Source organism: Hyperolius riggenbachi, chromosome 12 (genome assembly GCF_040937935.1).
Source record: "Hyperolius riggenbachi isolate aHypRig1 chromosome 12, aHypRig1.pri, whole genome shotgun sequence".
Taxonomy (NCBI): Eukaryota; Metazoa; Chordata; class Amphibia; order Anura; family Hyperoliidae; genus Hyperolius; species Hyperolius riggenbachi.
The window spans coordinates 157,461,859-157,487,963 of record NC_090657.1 but is presented as its reverse complement, the minus strand read 5'-3'; the positions used below and the strand labels follow the sequence as shown (position 1 = coordinate 157,487,963).

Genomic DNA, 26,105 nt, shown 5'->3' with positions numbered 1-26,105 from the left:
TGTCAGAACTGAACTATACCAGTTGCTGTCAGTTATATATCAGCAGCTGTCAGTTACAACTGAATGTGCAAGGTAATGTCCATGTTTCCCTATGGCTCAAGTGGATGATATTACAGTTTAACAGTGTGCTGACCAGGAAGCTGTTATGGGGTAATGGCCATTTTTAAAATAGAGGACGGAGAATTTAATTGATCACAGTGGACAAATAGGATGCAGGAGAGGAGAAAGAGATTGAGGAGTAGACTACATGGGAGGTAAGTATGACCTGTGTATGGTTATTTTGACTTTTTATTTTCAGTTCAGGTTCTCTTTAAATGTGGTTAAATAGCAGATGATGTATCAACCTAAAAGTGACCATACATCAGGCGACTTGGTGGCCGATCGACCATCCAATTTGATTATTATAATTCGAATCGGATGAAAATGTGTGGATGCCCGACCGAAAAAGCAACCAATTTTAGGACGGACACAACATGTGGTTTCCTAGTAAAGGAGCGCGTCTGACGTCAGACATCACAAACGCAGCCACGTTACTAGGCAACCACATGGCCTGCGTGTATGGAGAACAGAGTGCGCCCAGAGCCAGCAGAGGATAAGCGGAGGCCGGACAAGTAATGTATAACATGCATTGGGCACCCAGGGGGTGGGGGTCGGGGAACACACTTAACATTAGGGGGGCAGAGCGTCGGGCTGACAGGCAGAGGATGCGGCATCGCAAGGCCAATTCTGGATTGATTTCAGCATAAAATTGATCGGGAATCGGCCTATGGTGTATGGGCAGCTGACAGATTTCTCTCTAGTCAGATTCCATTAGAGAGAGAGATTTGTCTCTTGGTAGAAATCTGCCCATCATCGCTAGATGTATGGCTGCCTTTATGGTAGTGTCAATTTACATATATCAAAAGAAGGAGCAGTGAATTTCATGATGGGGGGGGGGGGGGGGGGGGGAGTGCAAAAAAGAAAAAAATTGCTGCCGTCAGTGATTTCAATTTTAGATGTGAACAAAGCTTTAGTATATAAAGCTGTGGCGGAGAGCAGCATGTGTGGTAGTGGGTAGCGATGTTGCGAACATAGAATTTTCCATTCGCGAACTTACGCAAATGTTCACGAACAGGCAAACCGCCATAGATTTCAATGGGCAGGTGAATTTTAAAACCTACAAAGACTGTTACTGGCCACAAAAGTGATGGAAAAGTTGTTTGAAGGGGTCTAATGCCGGGACTGTGGCATGCTGGAGGGGGATCCATGCCAAAAGTCCCACCAAAACTTATGTAGTTAACGCAAAGTCTGGTTTTAATCCCCAAGGGCTCTTTCACACCAGAGCCCTTTTTCAGCGTTTTAACACAGAGTCTATACTTTGCGTTAACCAAGGAAAAAAGGAAAGTCCATAGACTTTCATTTTACTTTTCACACGCGACGCTGCGTTTTTCGATGCGTTGCGGTACGACGCACCCAGGAGTATTTTTTCGTCGGGAATCTGCGTTTTCCCATTGGGTTAATTAATTACTACCACCGCTACTCAGCGGCGCACCGCAGATTCTTGACGACACGCCACAGCCTATTCAACGCGTGCAGGAACCGGCTCCTGCACGCATTGTCTAATGTGAAAGGGGCCTTAAAGGGACACTGTAGGGGGGTCAGGGGAAAATGAGTTTAAGTTACCCAGGGCTTCTAATGGTCCCCCATAGACATCCTGTGCCCGCGCAGCCACTCCCCAATGCTCCGGCCCCGCCTCTGGTTCACTTCTAGAATTTCAGACTTTAAAGTCTGAAAACAACTACGCCTGAGTTGCCGTGTCCTCACTCCCTCTGATAGCACCAGGAGCGTATTGTGCAGGCCCAGTATGGTCTGTGCCTGCGCAGTACGCTCCTGGTGACATCAAGGGAAGCGAGGACATGGCAACGCAGGCGCAGTGGTTTTCAGACTTTAAAGTCCGAAATTCCAGAAGTGAACTGGAGGCGGGGCCGGAGCATCGGTGAGTGGCTGCGCGGGCACAGGATGTCTGCGGAGGACCATTAGAAGCCCCAGGTAACTTCAACTCATTTTCCCCCGACCCCCCTACAGTATCCCTTTAAAGAGAACCCGAGGTGTGTTTAAAGAATGTTATCTGCATACAGAGGCTGGATCTGCCTGTTCAGCCCAGCCTCTGTTGCTATCCCAAACACCACTAAGATCCCCCTGCACTCTGCAATCCCTCATAAATCACAGCCGTGCTGTGAGGCTGTGTTTACATCTGTAGTGTCAGTCTCAGCTGCTCCCCCGCCTCCTGCATAGCTCCGGTCCCTGCCTCCGTCCCTTCCCTCCAATCAGCAGGGAGGGAAGGGATGCAGGCAGGGACTGGAGTTATGCAGGAGGCGGGGAGAGCAGCAGACTGACACTATAGAGATAAACACAGCCAGCTCTGACAAGCTGTTTGTCAGCAGCGTGGCTGTGATTTATGAGGGATTGCAGAGTGCAGGGGGACCTTAGGGGGGTTTGGGATAGCAACAGAGGCTGGGCTGTATAGGCAGATCCAGCCTCTGTATGCAGATAATATTCTTCAAACCCACCTCGGGTTCTCTTTAAGGGCAGAAATCACAAAATTCACAGCTCTGGGTGTCAGTGGGTTGTGGAGTGTCTCACACAGAGAAATGCAATAGTATTATCAGAATACAGTGAAATAATAATGTGCTGGAGTGGTTCTGTACCTCTGTAACTTTGGTTAAGGGCACCGCCTTTGACATGGGAGACCAGGGTTCGAATCTTGGCTAGGGTCAGTACCTATTCAGTAGGGAGTTCAAGGCAAGACTCCCCAACACTGCAGGGCGGCCTCTTGAGCGCGTCCCAGCAGCTGCAGCTCTTGAGCGCTTTGAGTCCCACAGGAGAAAAGCGCTATACAAATGTTCAGATTATTATTATCATCATCATGGGGATGTTCATGTACAGGGACTCCACGTCCATCGTGGCCAGTATGGTTCCCTCAGGTACTGGGCTGATGGCTGTCAATTTGTTCAGAAGGTGGGTGGTATCCTGTATGTAGCTGGGTCTTTTACATACCAGAGGTTTCAAGATGTTTTCCAGCCACCCTGAGATTGTTCTCTGTTAGAGTTCCGCTCCCTGAGATTATGGGCCTGCCTGGGTTTCCCTTCTTGTGGATTTAATTGGGAAGCATGTAGAAGCAGGCTGTTCTGGGCTCTTCAGTGATAAGGGTCTCTACATGTCTGATGTTTGCAGGCTGTTCTAGGTTTTCCAGGGATAAGAGTCTTTACATGTTGTCCGATGTTTGCGGGCTGTTCTAGGCTCCTCAGGGATAAGGGTCCTTACATGTTCTCTGATGTTTGCAGGCTGCTCTAGGCTTTCCAGGGATAAGAGTCTTTACATGTTGTCCGATGTTTGCGGACTGTTCTAGGTTCCTCAGGGATAAGGGTCCATACATGTTGTCTGATGTTTGCAGGCTGCTCTAGGCTTTCCAGGGATAAGGGTCCTTACATGTTCTCTGATGTTTGCAGGCTGCTCTAGGCTTTCCAGGGATAAGGGTCCTTACATGTTCTCTGATGTTTGCAGGCTGCTCTAGGCTTTCCAGGGATAAGGGTCCTTTATATGTTGTCTGATGTTTGCAGGCTGTTCTAGGCTTTCCAGAGATAAGGGTCCTTACATGTTGTCCGATGTTTGCGGGCTGTTCTAGGCTCCTCGGGGATAAGGGTCCTTACATCAGGGGTGTAGTCCTGGAAAAAGAAGTGAGTGGACCCACCCGAAAAACCGCATCGAAAAAATGGGCGTGGTTAAGCATAGCGTGGGCGTGGTCATGGGTGGGGCCAAATATACATGGCCTTAGCAGTGGTATAAAAGGTCTGCCAGGGGAAGTTTGAGCTCTGTCGTAGTGTATCCCCAAAAAGTAGATGTAATCAGACAGCATTTCACCAAAAATACACATAATCTGGCAGAGGTTCCTCCAAAATACAGATAATATGGCAGTGGTTCCCCCAAAATAGACAATCTGGCAGCAGCAGTTCCCCCAACATACACATAATCTGGAAGCAGTTCCCCAAAATACGTGAAACCTGGTAGTGGATCACCCAAAATACACGTAAAATACATGTAATCTGGCAGCAGTGGTCCCCCAACATACACAATCTGGCAGCGGTTCCCCAAAATACACGTAATATGGCATCAGCGGTTCCCCAAAAATACAGCAGTTCTCCCAAAATAGGTACCCCAAGTATAGCTAGCCAGGTCTATAGGTGTCCCCAGTATAAGTAGCCATGTGTATAGTTGTCCCCAGAATAGGTGGCCAAGTGTATAGATGTCCCCAGAATAGGTAGCCAGGTCTATAGGTGTCCCCAGTATAGCCAGGTGTCCCCAGTATATGTAACCAGGTGTTCAGGTGTCCCCAGTATAGCCAGGTGTATAGGTGTCCCCAGTATATGTAGCCAGGTGTATAGGTATCCCCAGTATAGCCAGGTGTATATGTCCCCGCAGTATATGTAGCCAGGTGTATATGTAGCCAGGTGTATAGGTGTCCCCAGTATATGTAGCCAGGTGTATAGGTGTCCTCAGTATATGTAGCCAGGTGTATAGGTGTCCCCAGTATATGTAGCTAGGTGTATAGGTGTCCCCAGTATATGTAGCCAGGTGTATAGTGGCCCCAGTACATGTAGCCAGGTGTATAGTGGCCCCAGTATATGTAGCCTGGTGTATATGTCCCCAGTATATGTAGCCAGGTGTATAGGTGTCCCCAGTATATGTAGCCAGGTGTATAGTGGCCCCAGTATATGTAGCCAGGTGTTTAGCGGCCCCAGTATATGTAGCCAGGTGTATAGCGGCCCCAGTATATGTAACCAGGTGTATAGCGGTCCCAGTATATGTAGCCAGGTGTATAGTGGCCCCAGTATATGCAGCCAGATGTATAGTGGCCCCAGTATATGCAGCCAGGTGTATAGTGGCCCCAGTATATGCAGCCAGGTGTATAGTGGCCCCAGTATATGCAGCCAGGTGTATAGTGGCCCCGGTATATGCAGCCAGGTGTATAGTGGCCCCGGTATATGTAGCCAGGTGTATAGTGGCCCCAGTATATGTAGCCAGATGTATAGTGGCCCCAGTATATGTAGCCAGGTGTATAGTGGCCCCAGTATATGTAGCCAGGTGTATAGTGGCCCCAGTATGTAGCCAGGTGTATAGTGGCCCCAGTATATGTAGCCAGGTGTATAGTGGCCCCTATATGTAGCCAGGTGTATAGTGGCCCCAGTATATGTAGCCAGGTGTATAATGGCCCCAGTATATGTAGCCAGGTGTATAGTGGCCCCAGTATATGTAGCCAGGTGTATAGTGGCCCCTATATGTAGCCAGGTGTATAGTGGCCCCAGTATATGTAGCCAGGTGTATAGTGGCCCCAGTATATGTAGCCAGGTGTATAGGTGCCCCCCCAGCTGGAGGGGAGCAGCGCAGCAGAGAGGAGCATTGGGCAGAGCAGCTGGGAAGGGCGGACGTTTCCCCCTCCCTTCCCTCACCTTAGGGCTACTCTCCCTGGCTCTCCCCTCCATAACATTGAGGCTGTGGCTGGCGGCGGTGGCTGGCAGCCGCGGGGGTGGGCGGGACTTACCTCCTCCAGTGTTCCGGCGAGTGGACGCTGTGCCTATGCGTGCAGCTAGTCTGCTCTAGTGAAGACCAGACTAGCTGCACGCACGTACGCACGCACAGCGTCCACTCGCCGGAACACTGGAGGAGGTAAGTCCCGCTCACCGCCGCCAGCCACCGCCGCCAGCCACAGCCTCAATGTTATGGGGGGGAGAGCCAGGGAGAGGAGCCCTAAGGTGAGGGAGGGGGGGGGGAAACGTCCGCTCTTCCCCGCTGCTCTGCCCAATGCTCCTCTCTGCTGCGCTGCTCCCCTCCAGGGTGCTAGGGGGGACGGCGTCCACTCTCCAATAATAGTAAGTGGACGTCGTCCCCCCGCGTTCACGCAGGACTCGACCCCTGCCTTACATGTTGTCTGATGTTTGCAGGCTGCTCTAGGCTTTCCAGGGATAAGGGTTCTTTATATGTTGTCTGATGTTTGCAGGCTGCTCTAGGCTTTCCAGGGATAAGAGTCTTTACATATTGTCTGATGTTTGCAGGCTGTTTTAGGCTTTCCAGGGATAAGGGTCTCTAGGGGCGTCGCTAGCCCTATTTTGGGGGGGCCCGTGCCCCCAACCTGTCCTGGGGTGCCACGGATCTCCCGGCCGCCGCTGCCCCGCTCTGCCCTGCTCCGCTCCGCTGTCATTCAGACCTCGATCAGCGCCGGGCGACCAGATGGAGCGGGCGCTAGGACCTAGCGGACACCGCTGATATGCGGAAGTGACGTCACTTCTGCATATTTGTGGTCCCTGCTGTCACTCACTACCTAACGGGGTCCCTGCTGTCACTCACTGCCTAACGGGGGGTCCCTGCTGTCACTCACTACCTAACGGGGGTCCCTGCTGTCACTCACTACCTAACGGGGGTCCCTGCTGTCACTCACTATTTAACTGGGGGTCCTCGCTGTCACTATCTAAACGGGGGTCCCTGCTGTCACTCACTATTTAACTGGGGGTCCCTGCTGTCACTCACTATCTAACTGGGGTCCCTGCTGTCACTCACTACCCAACTGGGGGTCCCTGCTGTCACTCACTACCCAACTGGGGGTCCCTGCTGTCACTCACTACCCAACTGGGGGGTGCCTGTCACTACCTAAACTGGGGGCTCCTGTCACTGCCTACACTGGGGGGCTCCTGTCACTAACTGAACTGGGGGGCTCCTGTCACTACCTAAACTGGGGTACTCCTGGCGCTACCTTAACTAGAGGGCACCTGTCGCTACCTAAACTATCCAGACCAGCCAGCCCAGCATCACCACCAGCCAACCAGCCCAGAATCACTTAGAGATGCGAAGTTCGGATCTTTTCAATGATCCGGATGATTCGAATCGGTTCATTGAAAAGATCCAGACCTCTGATCCGAATCTCGGATCATTTTACAAGGAAAGCATTTGGGAGTGAAATGACTAGCAGGACAGGAGAAGGGGAGGGGGGTGGACACACAGAGAAGGGGAGAAGATGGACAGAGAGCAGGGAGTGGACAGAGAAGGGAGGAGGGACGAGCAGAGAGCAGAAATGTTTGTTTGCACACCATACCCACATGCTGCAATCATATGCTTTACATATATTTCACCTATATGTTCATCTGTATACTCCCATTCCCCAAAGCATTCCCAGAAGTAAAGTGCAGCTGTTTAGAGCAGTGCAGGAGGATCATATTGCCCTGCAATCACAGTGCCTGCCCTGTCCTAGCCCAGCACGTTACTGAGCTGTGCCAAAAGTTTCCAATGTGTTCACTGTGCACAACAACGGAACAGACAGCCTATAATGAGCAGTACATTTCAGCCAGTATCTGTGCTCTACACATATCTGGCAGTGGCACCCATGTCCCCTCTCTCTCATCTACCTGTGGCTGTGCAAGGCTGCCTCCCCTTCTACAGAGCGATCCATTTCTGCTCTGCTTCCAGGACCCCGCTGCCCGCTGAGAGTGGGGCGTGACGCTCCTGGCCCTGCCCCCTTTGCGATCCGAATCACTCATTTTGATGAATCGGATGATTCGACTCGCAAAATAGATTCGGATCAAAGATCCGAATTGTTCATGATCCGGACAACACTAGAATCACTATCAAAAAGGCCACAGCATCACCACCAGTCAGGCCAGCATTTACTTCAACCAGCCAAGCACAGCCCAGCATCACTGCCAGCCAACCCAGCCACAACATCGGCCACAGCATCACTGCCAGCCAGGCCACAGCATCACTGCCAGGCCTTTCAGCTCATACATCATCCCCAATCCAGCCAAAAACAGTATTGCCAGGTACACCAGCCAGTAGAGGAGAATTCAGAAGCCAGGTGAGAGGTGTCTACCATATTAAGGGGGCATTCTGCCTATTTATGTGAAATGCTGTCTATGTATGTGCCTCATGACTGCTGAATTTGTCTTGTTGGGGGCCTCATGACTGCTGAATTTGTCTTGTTGGGGGCCTCACGCTTGCTGACTTTGTCATGTTGGGGGCCTCATGATTGCTGAATTTGTCTTGTTGGGGGCCTCATGATTTCTGAATTTGTCTTGTTGGGGGCCTCATGATTGCTGAATTTGTCTTGTTGGGGGTCACATGATTGCTAACTTCGAGACTATGGGAAAAGCTGAATCGTCATCATATGAAACAATAGCATTAAACCTACTTTTTTAGCTTTTTAAAACAGAAAATAAAACTGGGAGGTTCTAAAAAAATGAATATATTTTTTCAGGAGTAGGATGGATGAAATTGTTTATCTTTTCAGTTTTGCAACTTGGATTTTCCATAATGTTCATGTATGTGTTAAAACGTTTGTATAGTATTTAGTTTAAATTGCTGTTGCCACTTTGCGATAGATAAGTGACTTGTGGGTTGCAGTTTGGGCCTCCAAAAAGTTCGCCACCACTGTCCTAATCTAATGTACGATTGGCCCCACCCATGGCCAGGCCCACGCCCATTTGTTGCCGCGGCGCGCTGCACATAGCCCCCACCTAGTGCCCCCAGATGCCACCGATCTCCAAGGACCCTAGGAACGCCTGTCTCTACATATTGTCTGATGTTTGCAGGCTGCTCCAGGCTTTCCAGGGATAAGGATCTCAATATGTTGTCTGATGTTTGCAGGCAAACCACGAACCATCCTATTGAGTGCCATACTGTAGCTTTTTGTGGGGTCCCCCTGTAATTTGACATAGTGAGTGGTGTTGTTAACTGTCTGTGTGCCTCCTGGATGTAGTCACTGGTGTTCATGATGACTATGGCACCCCCTTTATCCGCTGGTTTAATAATGTCCTTATTCTCCTTAAGGGATCTGATGGCCTGTCGCTCTTGTGGTGTTATGTTCTGAGCCAGTGTCTTTCTTTTATTCAGGATCCTGTTGGAGATTCTGTGTCTGAATTTGTTGATGTATTTGTCCACGTGGGGTTTTTCCCTTTTATGTATTTCTTTGTAGATCTGGTGTGTGTTGGTCCATTATCCTTTGTATCACAGGCCTCCTTATCATGGTAGTGTTCCTTCTGAAGTATTACTCCACATCTCCGCAGAGTGAAATCTTGTCTATGGGTCTTGCAGGGCAGAATGTGAATACTGACATTTCAGCTTCAGTAGTCTGATGAGAGGAAAGGTTTATTACACCTGTGGGTTGCTCTTTATCTGCTGCTTCTGTATCCAGGTGTCAACTCTTTATTCTAAGTCTATGAAGTTTTCTTTTTGTTTTTAATTAGAAATCTCAGTAGTTTCCTATAGAAGGCTTGTAGCTTTCCCATGCTCCAGTGGGGTCATCATTCAGAGACAGTTTCAGGCTCTGTATCTCATTCTTTACAATCCTCTTTCAGTTATAGCAGACTTTTATAAGGTTATTCTGTAATCTCTCTGAGCGCCTCCTGCAGATTGTATGTATGCAAATCTGCTATTGTATGTATGCAGAGTGGGATTCTGCTATTGTATGTATGCAGGGTGGGATTCTGCTATTGTATGTGTGCAGGGTAGGATTCTGCTATTGTATGTATGCAGGTTGGGATTCTGCTATTGTATGTGTGCAGTGTGGGATTCTGCTACTGTATGTGTGCAGGGTGGGATTATGCTACTGTATGTGTGCAGGGTGGGATTCTGCTAATGTATGTGTGCAGGGTGGGATTCTGCTATTGTGTGTATGCAGTGTGGGATTCTGCTACTGTATGTGTGCAGGGTGGGATTATGCTACTGTATGTGTGCAGGGTAGGATTCTGCTATTGTATGTGTACAGGGTGGGATTCTGCTACTGTATGTGTGCAGGGTGGGATTCTGCTACTGTATGTGTGCAGGGTGGGATTATGCTACTGTATGTGTGCAGGGTGGGATTCTGCTAATGTATGTGTGCAGGGTGGGATTATGCTATTGTATGTATGCAATGTGGGATTCTGCTACTGTATGTGTGCAGGGTGGGATTATGCTACTGTATGTGTGCAGGGTAGGATTCTGCTATTGTATGTGTGCAGGGTGGAATTCTGCTACTGTATGTGTGCAGGGTGGGATTATGCTATTGTATGTGTGCAATGTGGGATTCTGCTATTGTATGTATGCAGGGTGGGATTATGCTACTGTATGTGTGCAGGGTAGGATTCTGCTACTGTATGTGTGCAGGGTGGGATTCTGCTACTGTATGTGTGCAGGGTGGGATTCTGCTACTGTATGTGTGCAGGGTGGGATTATGCTACTGTATGTGTGCAGGGTGGGATTCTGCTAATGTATGTGTACAGGGTGGGATTCTGCTATTGTATGTATGCAGTATGGGATTCTGTATCCTTAGTCCTTGAGGTACTAGTACATAAGATTCCAACACATATACATTGGAACCACTCCATCACATTACAGTGAATGGGAGTAAATGTAAAAAATATTAAGCCAGATACTTACGTATGTAGAGGGAAGGCTCTGGGTCCTATAGAGCCCACCAGGGCCGGATTTACCATAAGGCATTGTAGGCACGTGCCTACAGGCGCCTGCTAATGGAAAGGCGGCTCACTCCCCTCCCCCAGTGCCTCCCTATATAGAGTCCCTAGCAGAGAGTTAAAGAGAGGTTACTCACCTAGCTCTGCATTCCACTGATCAGATTTCCCTTCAGCCGGAGCATGGTTCTTGCTACTTAATACTTAGGGGCACCTCAAGATACTTGATATTGAGGGTACATCTTGTTACCTAATACTAAGGAGCCCCTGTAACTACTTATGCTGAGCAAGGGAAGTAGGGTGGAGGGGAAAGCTGTAGGTTTGTGGAGGGTGAAGTCTAGGGTGCCAGGACAGCTGGGCCTATAGGCTCCTGTGGGGTCATCATTCAGAGTCATCATCATTCAGAGACAGTTTCAGGCTCTGTATCTCATTCTTTACAATCCTCTTTCAGTTATAGCAGACTTTTATAAGGTTATTCTGTAATCTCTCTGAGCGCCTCCTGCAGATTGTATGTATGCAAATCTGCTATTGTATGTATGCAGAGTGGGATTCTGCTATTGTATGTATGCAGGGTGGGATTCTGCTATTGTATGTGTGCAGGGTAGGATTCTGCTATTGTATGTATGCAGGTTGGGATTCTGCTATTGTATGTGTGCAGTGTGGGATTCTGCTACTGTATGTGTGCAGGGTGGGATTATGCTACTGTATGTGTGCAGGGTGGGATTCTGCTAATGTATGTGTGCAGGGTGGGATTCTGCTATTGTGTGTATGCAGTGTGGGATTCTGCTACTGTATGTGTGCAGGGTGGGATTATGCTACTGTATGTGTGCAGGGTAGGATTCTGCTATTGTATGTGTACAGGGTGGGATTCTGCTACTGTATGTGTGCAGGGTGGGATTCTGCTACTGTATGTGTGCAGGGTGGGATTATGCTACTGTATGTGTGCAGGGTGGGATTCTGCTAATGTATGTGTGCAGGGTGGGATTATGCTATTGTATGTATGCAATGTGGGATTCTGCTACTGTATGTGTGCAGGGTGGGATTATGCTACTGTATGTGTGCAGGGTAGGATTCTGCTATTGTATGTGTGCAGGGTGGAATTCTGCTACTGTATGTGTGCAGGGTGGGATTATGCTATTGTATGTGTGCAATGTGGGATTCTGCTATTGTATGTATGCAGGGTGGGATTATGCTACTGTATGTGTGCAGGGTAGGATTCTGCTACTGTATGTGTGCAGGGTGGGATTCTGCTACTGTATGTGTGCAGGGTGGGATTCTGCTACTGTATGTGTGCAGGGTGGGATTCTGCTACTGTATGTGTGCAGGGTGGGATTATGCTACTGTATGTGTGCAGGGTGGGATTCTGCTAATGTATGTGTACAGGGTGGGATTCTGCTATTGTATGTATGCAGTATGGGATTCTGTATCCTTAGTCCTTGAGGTACTAGTACATAAGATTCCAACACATATACATTGGAACCACTCCATCACATTACAGTGAATGGGAGTAAATGTAAAAAATATTAAGCCAGATACTTACGTATGTAGAGGGAAGGCTCTGGGTCCTATAGAGCCCACCAGGGCCGGATTTACCATAAGGCATTGTAGGCACGTGCCTACAGGCGCCTGCTAATGGAAAGGCGGCTCACTCCCCTCCCCCAGTGCCTCCCTATATAGAGTCCCTAGCAGAGAGTTAAAGAGAGGTTACTCACCTAGCTCTGCATTCCACTGATCAGATTTCCCTTCAGCCGGAGCATGGTTCTTGCTACTTAATACTTAGGGGCACCTCAAGATACTTGATATTGAGGGTACATCTTGTTACCTAATACTAAGGAGCCCCTGTAACTACTTATGCTGAGCAAGGGAAGTAGGGTGGAGGGGAAAGCTGTAGGTTTGTGGAGGGTGAAGTCTAGGGTGCCAGGACAGCTGGGCCTATAGGCTCCTGTGATGTAAATCCAGGCCTGGGGCCCACCGTTCCTCTCCTGGTCCGGTTCCAGCGCTGGCTCCCCCGTAGCAGCATTCCACCAGTTTGGTCAAATACTGCTCTGCCACGAAGGAGGCTTTCAGAAGGCTTTGGGAGCCTAGTGCTCCTGAGGACATGCCGCTCCATACTGCACACCCTCTCTCAGGCACTCGTGTGTGCACAGTATGGGGCGGCCTGTCTTTGGGAGGATTCGGGCTCCCAAAGACTTCCGAATTCCTGCGTGGCTGGGGATTGAAACAGGGAAGCTGCCGCCACACCAAGGGCACCGGGAGTGAAGAGGAAAGGCTCTAAAGGACCCAGAGCTACCCTCTCCTTATAGGTAAGTATCTGGTTTATTTCTCTTTAGCACGATTCCCAATGACTTTAAACTGAGGGAATCAGCGGTCTCAGCAAAGGTTACAGACGAGGGGAAAAAAGGCTAAACAGAAAAGCCACAAAGAACCCAGGCTGTTAACATCACTATCCAACTATGTTTAAAATGACAAAATAAACGTCTGAGTAGTCCACGGGGTGTGTGTGTTTACAGTGTGTGTATAGTGTGTGTGTGTATAGCGTGTGCAAGTGTTTACGGTGTGTGTGTGTGTGTGTGTGTGTGTATATATATATATATAGTGTGTAGGTGTTTACAGTGTGTGTGTATAGTTTGTGTGTATAGAATAGTGTGTGTAAGTGTTTGCACCATGTGTATAGTGTGTGTGTGTGTGTGTGTGTGTGTGTGTATAAATGTTTACAGCATGTGTAGTGTGTGTGTGTATATAGTGTGTGTTTGTGTGTTTACAGTGTGTGTGTGTGTGTGTGTGTATAGTGTGTATAGTGTGTGTGTAGTGTGTGTGTGTTTGTGTGTTTACAGTGTGTGTGTGTGTGTGTGTGTGTGTGTGTGTGTGTGTGTGTGTGTGTGTGTGTGTGTGTGTGTGTGTGTGTGTGTGTGTGTGTGTGTGTGTGTGTGTGTGTGTGTATAGTGTGTATAGTGTGTGTGTAGTGTGTGTGTGTCAGACGTGTCACAGCCATAGCAAGTGCTTCCAGGCATTGTGATTGGAGGAGCCATCAGTGTGCTTCTCGAAACTATTCCCCCTGGAATCTCTCTCCATACAGAAGCTTCTGGCCTCATCCGGGGATAAAGGAGATGTGTAATTGGGAGTGAAAGTCTATTTATAATAGCTGGTGTATTTGTAGATTACTGGCTCATTAGTGAGTTTGTGTGGAGTGCCGATGCACAGCTCCACGCAGAGATATCCACACTACATTCTCCAGCAGCCAAGAGAGGTTACCTGCAGTCAGGTGTGCAATCCTAAACCAACCACTGCTGAATATCTGGGAATAGGAGGCAATGTAGATGAGGCTGTGATCTGGCCTGGATATAAATGAATCTGTCATGTTAATGACTATAAAGCTGGTTGATTGTCTACCAGGGCTCCTCTCTGATATATATATATATATATATATATATATTTAATATGGCACTTTATTAGTTTAGTCATTTGCTAAACTCCCTGAGAGGCAGTGTGACAGACATTCATCCAGTGATGAGTAATGACAGACACACATTCACCCAGTGACTCAGAGACCAATAGACCTACAATGATGGCTTCATTACATGAAATGCACATTTTACAGGGCCCTCTTCATACATCATCATAGCCGGCTTACTGTGTGTAGGCAACACGTCTCCTTTATGCAAATCCCTGGATCTAACCTTATAAAATACTAAAAATAACATGACTTCAAGAAGGGCGGAGTCGTGACGCTGTTACGTGGCTGAGTCTGCGTCACACACATGCAGGGAGAAGTGACGTCATCACATGACTACAGGGGGAGTGTCCAAGGGGGAGGCACAACCTTCCAGCTGACAGAGGTGTGACTGGAAACAGACAAAGCAGTTCCAGAACTACACACTGCACTCTGTTATGCAACACTTTAACCACTGAACCCAATACTGATGATAAAAAGGGAGTGGCAGAATGTATTAAATGTTCAGCTAATTATATCAGGATCTTAACATGTAGTATGGCATGTGTGTACAGCAGGTGTGTGTGCCGCGTGTGTGTACCTGCCGTACATGCATGTGCTGCGTGTGCGTATGACGTGTGTGCGTAGTGTGTGCTGTGTGTGTATGTGTGGCGTGTGTGTACAGCAGGTGCGTGTGCGGCGTGTGTGCCTTGTGTGTGTATGTGTGGCGTGTGTGTACGGCAGGTGTCCCTCACTGCACAGCTCTCGGTTGTCATACAGGATTTACATGTAAAAGATTTACATAACAAATCCAGAGAGTACATCCTGCACCCAGCAGCAACATTATTTGTTCTATTCACAGATCATCCATCAGGCACACAAATCATCTGGATCCCATCTTGTCACATGGCCTGACTGCCCGAAACCCACTGCTTTCCATACTACCTGTTACTGCTATCCATAAACTGCACAATTACACCTGTTCCACACTATCAGTACACCGACCAACATGCTCCACAGGAAGAAATTGTGACAGGAAATAACTGAAGATCCATGGCCTGGCAACAAGCTGGTGCCACCAGAACCAAAGCCACGCAAACATGCCACAGAACAGCACTGATCATCAGCTGTCAGCAGTATCTGGGGGCTTTCGTGGCCTGTCCTTCCTTAACCTCTAATGTATCCCAGCATGTCAGGTGATGAAGGACAGACGACTGACTGAGAATCATACAGTAGTACAGAGGTGCCAGTAGTGTAAAAATAGGTAAAAACTTTAAAAACAGGGGGTAGGTGGTGGACTTAGCTCCCCAATGTAAACACAAGATGCTGATGGTTTTTTCAACAAAAACATTTGTTTACATACTCCAAAAAAGTGCAACGCATTTCGTAGGCAGTACCCACTTCATCAGGCTATAATCAGGAGTAAGAAAACTCTGTGCTCACAGAGGCGCTGAACTATTGACCAGAGCACACGAGTTGTCTTACTCCTGATTATAGTTGTCTTACTCCTCAGTACAGTGATATAAAGCCCAGGCCTCTCATACAGACCTCAGTACAGTGATATACAGCCCAGGCCTCCCATACAGATCTCAGTACAGTGATATAAAGCCCAGGCCTCTCATACAGACCTCAGTACAGGGATATAAAGCCCAGGCCTGTCATACAGACCTCAGTACAGTGATCTAAGGCCCAGGCCTCCCATACAGACCTCGGTACAGTGATATACAGCCGAGGCCTCCCATACAGACCTCAGTACAGTGATATAAAGCCCAGGCCTGTCATATAGACCTCAATACAGTGATATACAGCCCAGGCTTGTCATACAGACCTCAGTACAGTGATATAAAGCCCAGGCCTCCCATACAGACCTCGGTACAGTGATATACAGCCGAGGCCTCCCATACAGACCTCAGTGCAGCGATATAAAGCCCAGGCTTGTCATACAGACCTCAATACAGTGATATACAGCCCAGGCTTGTCATACAGACCTCAGTACAGTGATATAAAGCCCAGGCTTGTCATACAGACCTCAGTACAGTGATATAAAGCTCAGGCCTCCCATACAGACCTCAGTACAGTGATATACAGCCCAGGACTGTCATACAGACCTCAGTACAGTGATATAAAGCTCAGGCCTGTCATACAGACCTCAGTACAGGGATATAAAGCCCAGGCCTCCCATACAGACCTCAGTACAGGGATATAAAGCTCAGGCCTCCCATACAGACCTCAGTACAGTGATATAAAGCTCAGGCCTCCCATACAGACCTCAGTACAGTGATATAAAGCTCAGGCCTGTCATACAGACCTCAGTACAGGGATATAAAGCTCAGGCCTCCCATACAGACCTCAGTACAGTGATATACAGCCCAGGACTGTCATACAGACCTCAGTACAGTGATCTAAAGCCCAGGCCTCCCATATAGACCTCATGTGAGGATCCGCTGGGCTGCCTGCGCAGGCAGGCAGCCTTTTGACCACTGTTCAGGTCTGCATTCTGCAGGTCTCTGGAAGAGAGACCTTTTGTCAGTTGTGCAGCTTGCTGCTGAGGAATTTGCATATGTTTGTCATGCAGATTGCCTAGCCACATCCTTTGTGGGCTTGCTCTATAAAGAGCTATGTTTCCCACAGTAAGTTGCTGGTCATAAGAATTCTTCCTGTGAAACACTCTGGAGAGTGTCAGCCTTGCTCATTGTTTGAAAGATTAGCTTAAGAGTAATTCTTGGGACTGCACTCGGCAGGTTCCCTAGTGCAGTTAGGATTGCATATCTGTTTTGTTTGTCTGTTGCGATTGTCCTGTCCCTGCGGTGGTCGACAGGAGGTCGTTCTGATCTTTGTTCTTGGAGTATAGCTGGAGCAGCGGTTGCTACCAGCTATCTCCTCTATCTGTCTTGCCTGGTTCGCACTCGCCAAGCGCTAGTGCTGTGGATCCATCTGATCTCCATCTCTCTGTCTCCCTGGATCGCACTGGCCTCTTTTCGCTAGTGCTGTGGATCCTATCTCTCGCTTGTCCCTGTTTTCGTGTGTCTGTCTTGTCTGCTATGAACGCTTGCTGGAGGCTTGGTGAGGTAACCGTTAAGCAAGCACTCGCGTCCTCTGTTTCATGTTTGTCTGTCGGTGGTTAGTTAGGCGTGCTTGTCTCTATTGTGCTTATCACGTGGAGACCGCGCATGAATGCGTGCACTGTTGCGAATGAGTGCGGTGTTCGCGTTCAGTTAGCGTTTGTTATTTTCCTTATCTCCTCATTGTATGATTTGCTGTGCCTTTGCTACTCTCGTGATCCGCCTTGCTGTAGCCTTGTGTCACGTCTGGCGATCGCACCTCTCGCGATCGCGTTCCTACTTCATATCTGCTGTGGTGTGTGCACCGTCGCGGGTTGGCGACTAGTTTGGTGCACACACATACAATCTGTCTCTGTGCTCATTCTCAATCGCCTCTCTTGCGATTGCGTTTCTTCCCTTCGTACAATTCCTCTGCGCTCCACAGCTCCACCTGCCGACAGGAATTTCCCTCTACAGGTGCATTGCACCTTCTGCTGGGTTCCCGCAAATTATACGCTTGTGGAGGATTTCCGCAGTGTCAGCGCACATCCTGTGCGCTGATCACGGAGAGAATTCCACAATCGTTACAGTATGACCAGCCAAACCAAAATTCCCAGTGTAGAGGGAATCTCTGATTTGTATGATTTTGTCGAGTGTGGGTCCTGTGTCTTTAAGAGCTTTAAAAGGCTGAACTCAGAGACCAAAGCGGAATTTCTCTCTGAATGTGTGAGGTTTTGCCTGAATCCCACCTTTCAGATTACTGATCCGTCCACGTTGGCTCTTCAGTTTGCCTATGTGCTCTTAAAAGGCGATTTGTTCACCTGGGCGTATGATGTGCTAAAAAACAATTCTTGGAATGATAATCTGTATCAGTTTCTTGCAGTGATATTCTCTCACTGGTTTTGTAACGATTGTGGAACTTTCTCCGTGATCAGCGCACAACGCGTGCGCTGATACGGCGGAAATCCTCCACAAGCGTATATTTGCAGGAACCCAGCAAAAGGTGCAAAGCACCGGTAGAGGGAAATTCTTGTCGGCAGATGGCGCTGAGGAGTGCAGAGGAACCAATCCTCTGTACCTCCACAAATGCCAGACAGGAATTGTATGAAGCGCAGAACGCAATCGCAAGAGAAGCGATTGCGAATGAGAACGAGCAAAGGGACAGGTTGTATGTGTGTGCGCCAACCTAGTCGCCACCCCGCGTCAGTGCACACACAACAGCAGATATGAAATAGGAACGCGATCGCGAGAGGTGCGATAACCAGACGTGACACAAGGCAGATCAGAACAGAATACGAGGTTAGCAAAGGCACAGCAAATAATACAATGAGAATAACAAGGAAAATAACAAACGGTAACTGAACGTGAACACCGCACTCATTCGCAACAGTGCACGCGTTCGTGCGCGGTCTCCACGTGATAAGCACAATAGAGACAAGCACGCCTAACTAACCAAGACAAGACAGACACCACACAAACGCGCTTGCTACACGGTTGCCTTATCGCAGGCACCAGCAAGCGCACGCAAACAGACAGACAACGAGAATCGATCAAACGGGAACCACTGCTCTTACCGTCAGAGCCAGTACGAACCAGGTATCAGAAAGATCCACTGCTCTTGCTGTCAGAGCAGTGTGACCCAAGCACACGACAAACAGAAGGAGTAACCAGCAGCGACCGCAGCCGAGGTTAGCTCCAAGATCCAGACCAGAGGAATCCACTGCCACTAACGCTAGGGCAAGTGCGATTCAGACAGACAGAACAGAAGGATCCACAGCACTAGCGAAAGTGACTAGCGCGATCCAGGAAGACAGAACAGAAGTATCCACAGCACTAGCGCAGGATGCCAGTGCGATCCAGGTACAGAGTAGCAGGACAGAAGGATCCACAGCACTAGCGAAAAGAGGCTAGCACGATCCAGGGAAACAGATCAGAAGGGGCTACCAGCAACAACCGCTGTTGCGGTTAGCACCCAGACACACAGAACGATTTCCTGTCGCTGGGACAGGACAATCGCAACAGACAAACAAAACAGATAAACAATCCTAACTGCACTAGGGAAACCTGCCTAGTGCAAGTTCCAGGAATAACTCTAAGCTGATCTTCAAACAAAGAACATGGCTGACACTCCTCCAGGAGTGTTTCACAGGAAGGAGTCCTTATGACCAGCCAAGCATTGAGGGAAACAGATAGTACTTATAGAGCAAGCCCACAATGGATGTGGCTAGGCAATTTGCATGATAAACGTATGCAAATTCCTCTGCAGCAAGCTGCAGGACTGACAAAAGGTCTCTCTTAAAGAGACCTGCAGAATGCAGACCTGAACAGTGGTCAAAAAGCTCACAGGTCACAGGCAGCTGAGCAGATTCTCACAGGTTTAAACTGCCTGGCTTACCACCTGCTCTGATTGAATGTGTAGCTGCTGATAAGTCAGCTGATCTTTCCCTTCCATGCAAAACCTTTCAGTATGACAATCAGTTCAATGTGTCTGTTGTCACTTCAGGTTTTAAACAGCAGACATGCAAAGTTGCAAAAAAGGGAAAAACTAAAAGACGCAAGCATCTGAATAAAACACTCCCTTTTGATGTTAATGAGTTGGTGCTGGCAGGCAAATCTGCTGATTTGGCTTGTCAGCCAAAAGATGTGTTGCCCCTAGCAACCACAAATAGAGGTTATTTCTGTCAAGTCTGAAATGTGCAAAACCATTCAGTATTATAATGATGTTTACCATGATGTTGATCTGTCTCCTTGGTTTATTGCCTCAATCCAAAGCTTGTGCGGATCCTACTATAGGTAGGATCGCCCACTATATTAACCTCCTTGCCGGTTATCCCGAACTCAGTTCGGGGTAACCTGCGCAGGAGGATTTCTCAGGCCCCGCTGGGCCGATTTGCATAATTTTTTTTTGTTACAAGCAGCTAGCACTTTGCTAGCTGCTTGTAACTTCCGATCGCCACCGTTCGCCGCCGATCCGCCGCGCCGAGTCGCTCCCCCCTGCCCCAGACCCCTGCGCTGCCTGGCCAATCAGTGCCAGGCAGCGTTGAGGGGCGGATCGGGATTCCCTATGACGTCCCGACGTCCATGACGTCGGTGACGTCAATCCCGCCCAGTCGCCATGTTCTGAACGGGATTTCCTGCATACTCTGATCGCCGAAGGCGATCGGAGTGGGTGGGGGGATGCCGCCCGCTCAGCGGCTATCATGTAGCGAGTCCTAGGCTCGCTACATGATTTAAAAAAAAAAAAAAAAAAAACTCCTGCGCTGCCTCCTTGCCGGAGGAATTGAACCAGCAAGGAGGTTAAAGCAGTTAAAAAATCTGTTCTTGTTCCTGAACTCCACCCATATGGAGATTATCTGGATACTGGCCTGTTTGAACCTCCATTTGCCTCATGGGACATTGGGGACTTGATGGAGGAATTTGATTTTGATTGGAAAGCCTTTTGCGATTTTTACATCGCAAAAAGCGAAGATGTCTTGAATGATTGTCTCGATTCTATGTACCTATTGATTGATTCCGATGAATGTGACGAGGGTGATGTGGATCTGATGATTTATGTATGGCAGACGATTTTGGATGAGTTGCACACACACCAACCAATTGATTCCAATAAAGAGACATCGTTGTCGGATGATTGTTCCTGCATTTCTGGGGTAAAGCATGTGAGTCGTGACATTGTGCGATCTGAAATGAGTGGGTGTGCCACTGTGGTTGATTCCTCTGCGAATCCTGGAGCATTCTCTCCTGACTGCGTGCAGTTTAAATCTGTGCGATCTGATGCCTGTTTCTCTGATGTTCCTGCAGATTGTGATCAGCATGAATGTGCCAGTTTTCTCAAGGATGTGTGGGACCCCTTATCATTTAGAGACAGATCTTTAAGATCTTCCATCTGTGATTCTGCCATGGGGAAAATTCCTAAATTTTGCAGCATCAAAAGTAAAATGAATATGTCTAATAAAGTTTTTCCTGATGTTGTCGCTATTTCTACTGCAGATGCGTCTTTGTCTCACCCTGTTCACACCTGTAAGGGCCTGTTGCCTGGTGACAGTTGCTCCAGTGTTTCTGTCCTGAACACCTTACAGTCTGCCCCACAGATCGCGGAGGTTTGTGCTATGGAAGCGTCAGTTTCACAACCTAAAGCGATTTTTGATTTGCAGGTTTTGCGTTCTGGCTCCTCGGATTTGACATTGTTAGCCGAATCTAAGAGTGAGACAGCGCTTCGGTTTTGCGAATCTGACTCTGAAACATCTTTGCTGGGTCCAGAGAAAGTTTCTCTGAGCCTGCCCTGTACCATGAATAACAATATGATGTCCAATCACACTGACATTTGTGAGTCCCTTTCTTGTTCTGAGGAAAATGCTGATTCTGCACCCTGTACTCTTCATGAGTTAAGATGGCCTTGTTTAGAGTCTCCTGCAGTGTCCCTAGAGGCTCGTCTAGGTATTGCCACTATACTCACCTGTTTTTCTGCAGTTTTGGAGTTGCAAGCTAGTTTGACTGCTACGCAGAATTCTGGGTGCAGCAAGATTAAAGTTAGGGAGTCAGTGTGTGTTCCAGCAAATATTCCTGTACGTTCCGCTCATGATGATGAAATTCAGTCTCAGTTTATGTTGGAACCTTCCCTGGGACATCTGCCCTGTTCACAAAATAAAGTTCCAGTTTTGCCCTGTAACATGGATAGTACAGAATCCTTCTTAGAAAACTTGAAAACTGATGTTCCTGAGGTCTTGCCTGATTTCCTGGAGACCTCCGAGTTCCTCCCAAAGGGTGCAGAACTTGTAGGAGACGTCTCCTGCCCCCCAAGCCCTTCTGAGGTATTGCCCACTTCAGTAGGCATTGCTGCTTTGCTGACTACTTTTTCAGCTCTGGTGGAGCTTCAGTTATGCGTAGTCAATGATGAGTTTTTCTTGAAAGTCCAGTGCTTGAGACCACTGCTCATGATGATCCTCTGCCCGGTACTGGTTTTGGTCCTGTCGTGCCGGACTCTGAGGTTGGTAGTTCCCCGACATGTTCTGAGGTTTCTCCTGTGCTGGTGTACCCCAATGTGCTCTGTGACCCAGAAAGCCCAAGTGTGCCTCGGTTACCAGCATGCTCAGATGCATCCTCGGTGGAGGCATGCTCTGATATGGCCTGCCTGCTTGCATGCCCAGAAGTGGTCCCTGAAAGTCTTTATCTTGATGGGTGTCCTCGTAATTCTGAATCCGGAATTGTCATTGGTTCCATGGGGGTTCTTGATAATTCTCCATGTGAGCCTGGTGATTGTTCTGCCCTCTTGGGATCTCTGTGGAGCTTCAAAGGGTTCTGGGAGATTACGGGAGAAATTTTGCTTGGTACCCTGGATAAGATCAACAGTGGCTTTTGTGTTGTAAGGGACACTTCGAACAGGTATTGTGGCAGGTTTGGTATTTTCTGACGCTCCTTGGAAGATGGTGGGTATTGTCTGGAGGGTGTCGATGGCTTCTTCTCTGGCGTTCATAGTCCTGATGGGTGTTATACTGAGACTGGTAGTACGGATGGGCATGTTTCGGTGGCGATTGCTTCCGATGAGGTCGGTTTCGGCTGGACTGACTCTGGAACTGGGCCTTGTCGGGCTGTCCTGACCTTCATGAGTCTTCAGTTAGAGTCTTTTGCAAATATCAGGTTAGAGGGTCGTCTGGAATCCGACCCTGGAAGGGGGGGGGGGTACTGTGAGGATCCGCGTGGCTGCCTGCGCAGGCAGGTAGCCTTTTGACCACTGTTCAGGTCTGCATTCTGCAGGTCTCTGGAAGAGAGACCCTTTGTCAGTTGTGCAGCTTGCTGCTGAGGAATTTGCATATGTTTGTCATGCAGATTGCCTAGCCACATCCTTTGTGGGCTTGCTCTATAAAGAGCTATGTTTCCCACAGTAAGTTGCTGGTCATAAGGATTCTTCCTGTGAAACACTCTGGAGAGTGTCAGCCTTGCTCATTGTTTGAAAGATTAGCTTAAGAGTAATTCTTGGGACTGCACTCGGCAGGTTCCCTAGTACAGTTAGGATTGCATATCTGTTTTGTTTGTCTGTTGCGATTGTCCTGTCCCTGCGGTGGTCAACAGGAGGTCGTTCTGATCTTTGTTCTTGGAGTATAGCTGGAGCAGCGGTTGCTACCAGCCATCTCCTCTATCTGTCTTGCCTGGATCGCACTCGCCAAGCGCTAGTGCTGTGGATCCGTCTGATCTCCATCTCTCTGTCTCCCTGGATCGCACTGGCCTCTTTTCGCTAGTGCTGTGGATCCTATCTCTCGATTGTCCCTGTTTTCGTGTGTCTGTCTTGTCTGCTACGAACGCTTGCTGGAGGCTTGGTGAGGTAACCGTTAAGCAAGCGCTCGCGTCCTCTGTTTCATGTTTGTCTGTCGGTGGTTAGTTAGGCGTGCTTGTCTCTATTGTGCTTATCACGTGGAGACCGCGCATGAACGCGTGCACTGTTGCGAATGAGTGCGGTGTTCGCGTTCAGTTAGCGTTTGTTATTTTCCTTATCTCCTCATTGTATGATTTGCTGTGCCTTTGCTACTCTCGTGCTCCGCCTTGCTGTAGACTTGTGTCACGTCTGGCGATCGCACCTCTCGCGATCGCGTTCCTACTTCATATCTGCTGTGGTGTGTGCACCGTCGCGGGTTGGCGACTAGTTTGGTGCACACACATACAATCTGTCTCTGTGCTCATTCTCAATCGCCTCTCTTGCGATTGCGTTTCTTCCCTTCATACAATTCCTGTCTGGCGTGTGTGGTAGGGCAGAGGAGCTGTTCCTCTGCTCTCCACAGCTCCACCTGCCGACAGGAATTTCGCTCTACAGGTGCATTGCACCTTCTGCTGGGTTCCCGCAAATTATACGCTTGTGGAGGATTTCCGCAGTGTCAGCGCACATCCTGTGCGCTGATCACGGGGAGGATTCCACAATCGTTACACCTCAGTACAGTGATATAAAGCTCAGACCTCCCATACAGACCTCAGTACAGTGATATACAGCCCAGGCCTCCCTTACAGACCTCAGTACAGTGATATAAAGCTCAGGCCTGTCATACAGACCTCAGTACAGTAATATAAAGCTCAGACCTCCCATACAGACCTCAGTACAGTGATATAAAGCTCAGGCCTGTCATACAGACCTCAGTACAGTAATAAAAAGCTCAGATCTCCCATACAGACCTCAGTACAGTGATATAAAGCTCAGGCCTGTCATACAGACCTCAGTACAGTGATATAAATCTCAGGGCTCCCATACAGACCTCAGTACAGTGATATACAGCCCAGGCCTCCCATACAGACCTCAGTACAGTGATATACAGCCCAGACCTCCCATATAGACCTCAGTACAGAGATATAAAGCTCTGACCTCCCATACAGACCTCAGTACAGGGATATAAAAGCCCAGGCCTCCCATACAGACCTCAGTACAGTGACATAAAGCTCAGGCCTCCCATACAGACCTCAGTACAGTGATATAAAGCTCAGGCCTGTCATACAGACCGAAGTACAGTGATATAAAGCTCAGACCTCCCATACAGACCTCAGTACAGTGATATACAGCCCAGGCCTCCCATACAGACCTCAGTGCAGTGATATACAGCCCAGGCCTCCTATACAGACCTCAGTACAGTAATATACAGCCCAGGTCTCCCATACAGACCTCAGTACAGTAATATAAAGCCCAGACCTCCCATACAGACCTCAGTACAGTGATATAAAGCTCAGACCTCCCATACAGACCTCAGTACAGTGATATACAGCCCAGGCCTCCCATACAGACCTCAGTACAGTGATATAAAGATCAGGCCTCCCATACAGATCTCAGTACAGTGATATAAAGCTCAGGCTTCCCATACAGACCTCAGTACAGTGATATAAAGCTCAGGCCTGTCATACAGACCTCAGTACAGTGATATACAGCCCAGGCCTCCCATACAAACCTCAGTACAGTGATATAAAGCCCAGGCCTCCCATACAGACCTCAGTACAGTGATATACAGCCCAGGCCTCCCATACAGACCTCAGTACAGTGATATACAGCCCAGGCCTCCCATACAGACCTCAGTACAGTAATATACAGCCCAGGCCTCCCATACAGACCTCAGTACAGTGATATACAGCCCAGGACTGTCATACAGACCTCAGTACAGTGATATACAGCCCAGACCTCCCATATAGACTTCAGTACAGTGATATAAAGCTCAGATCTCCCATACAGACCTCAGTACAGTGATATAAAGCTCAGGCCTGTCATACAGACCTCAGTACAGTGATATAAAGCTCAGACCTCCCATACAGATCTCAGTACAGTGATATAAAGCTCAGGCCTTCCATACAGACCTCAGTACAGTGATATAAAGCTCAGGCCTCCCATACAGACCTCAGTACAGTGATATAAAGCTCAGACCTCCCATACAGACCTCAGTACAGTGATATAAAGCTCAGGCCTCCCATACAGACCTCAGTACAGTGATATAAAGCTCAGGCCTGTCATACAGACCTCAGTACAGTGATATAAAGCTCAGACCTCCCATACAGACCTCAGTACAGTGATGTAAAGCCCAGGCCTCCCATACAGACCTCAGTACAGGGATATAAAGTTCAGGCCTCCCATACAGACCTCAGTACAGTGATATAAAGCCCAGGCCCCCCATACAGACCTCAGTACAGTGATATAAAGCCCAGGCCCCCCATACAGACCTCAGTACAGTGATATAAAGCCCAGGCCTATTGCAAGCTACCTTGAAATTCTAGAGGTTGACGCAGCAGAGTATTGCAACTTTAAAGTGAACCTAAACTATAACTGCCGGTGTGAAAGGGAAGGCCAATGATGGGGGGGGCGCTAGTAGACAGTGCCCATAACTGCCAGTGTGGAAGGGAAGGCCAATGATGAGGGAGGAGGGGGGGGGGTTAGTAGACAGGAAATTACATCACCAGTGCCCATAAGTGCCAGTGTGAAAGGGAACGGCAATGATGAAGGGGGGTAGGTAGACAGGAAATTACATCACCAGTGCCCATAAGTGTCAGTGTGGAGGGAAAGGCCAATGGGGAGGGGTTGTAGCAGACAGACAATTACATCCCCAGTGCCCATAACTGTCAGTGTGGAGGGAAAGGCCAATGGGGAGGGGTTGTAGCAGACAGGGAATGACATCACCAGTGCCCATAACTGCCAGCGTGGAAGAGAGG

At 48.6% G+C, this 26,105-nt stretch overlaps 1 protein-coding gene across 5 annotated transcripts in view; it reads right to left on the bottom strand.

Moving 5' to 3' along the window:
* Positions 1 to 26,105, bottom strand: part of PKIG (cAMP-dependent protein kinase inhibitor gamma) — a 111,151-nt gene that overhangs the window by 52,876 nt on the left and 32,170 nt on the right. The gene's annotated exons all lie outside the window — the stretch shown is intronic.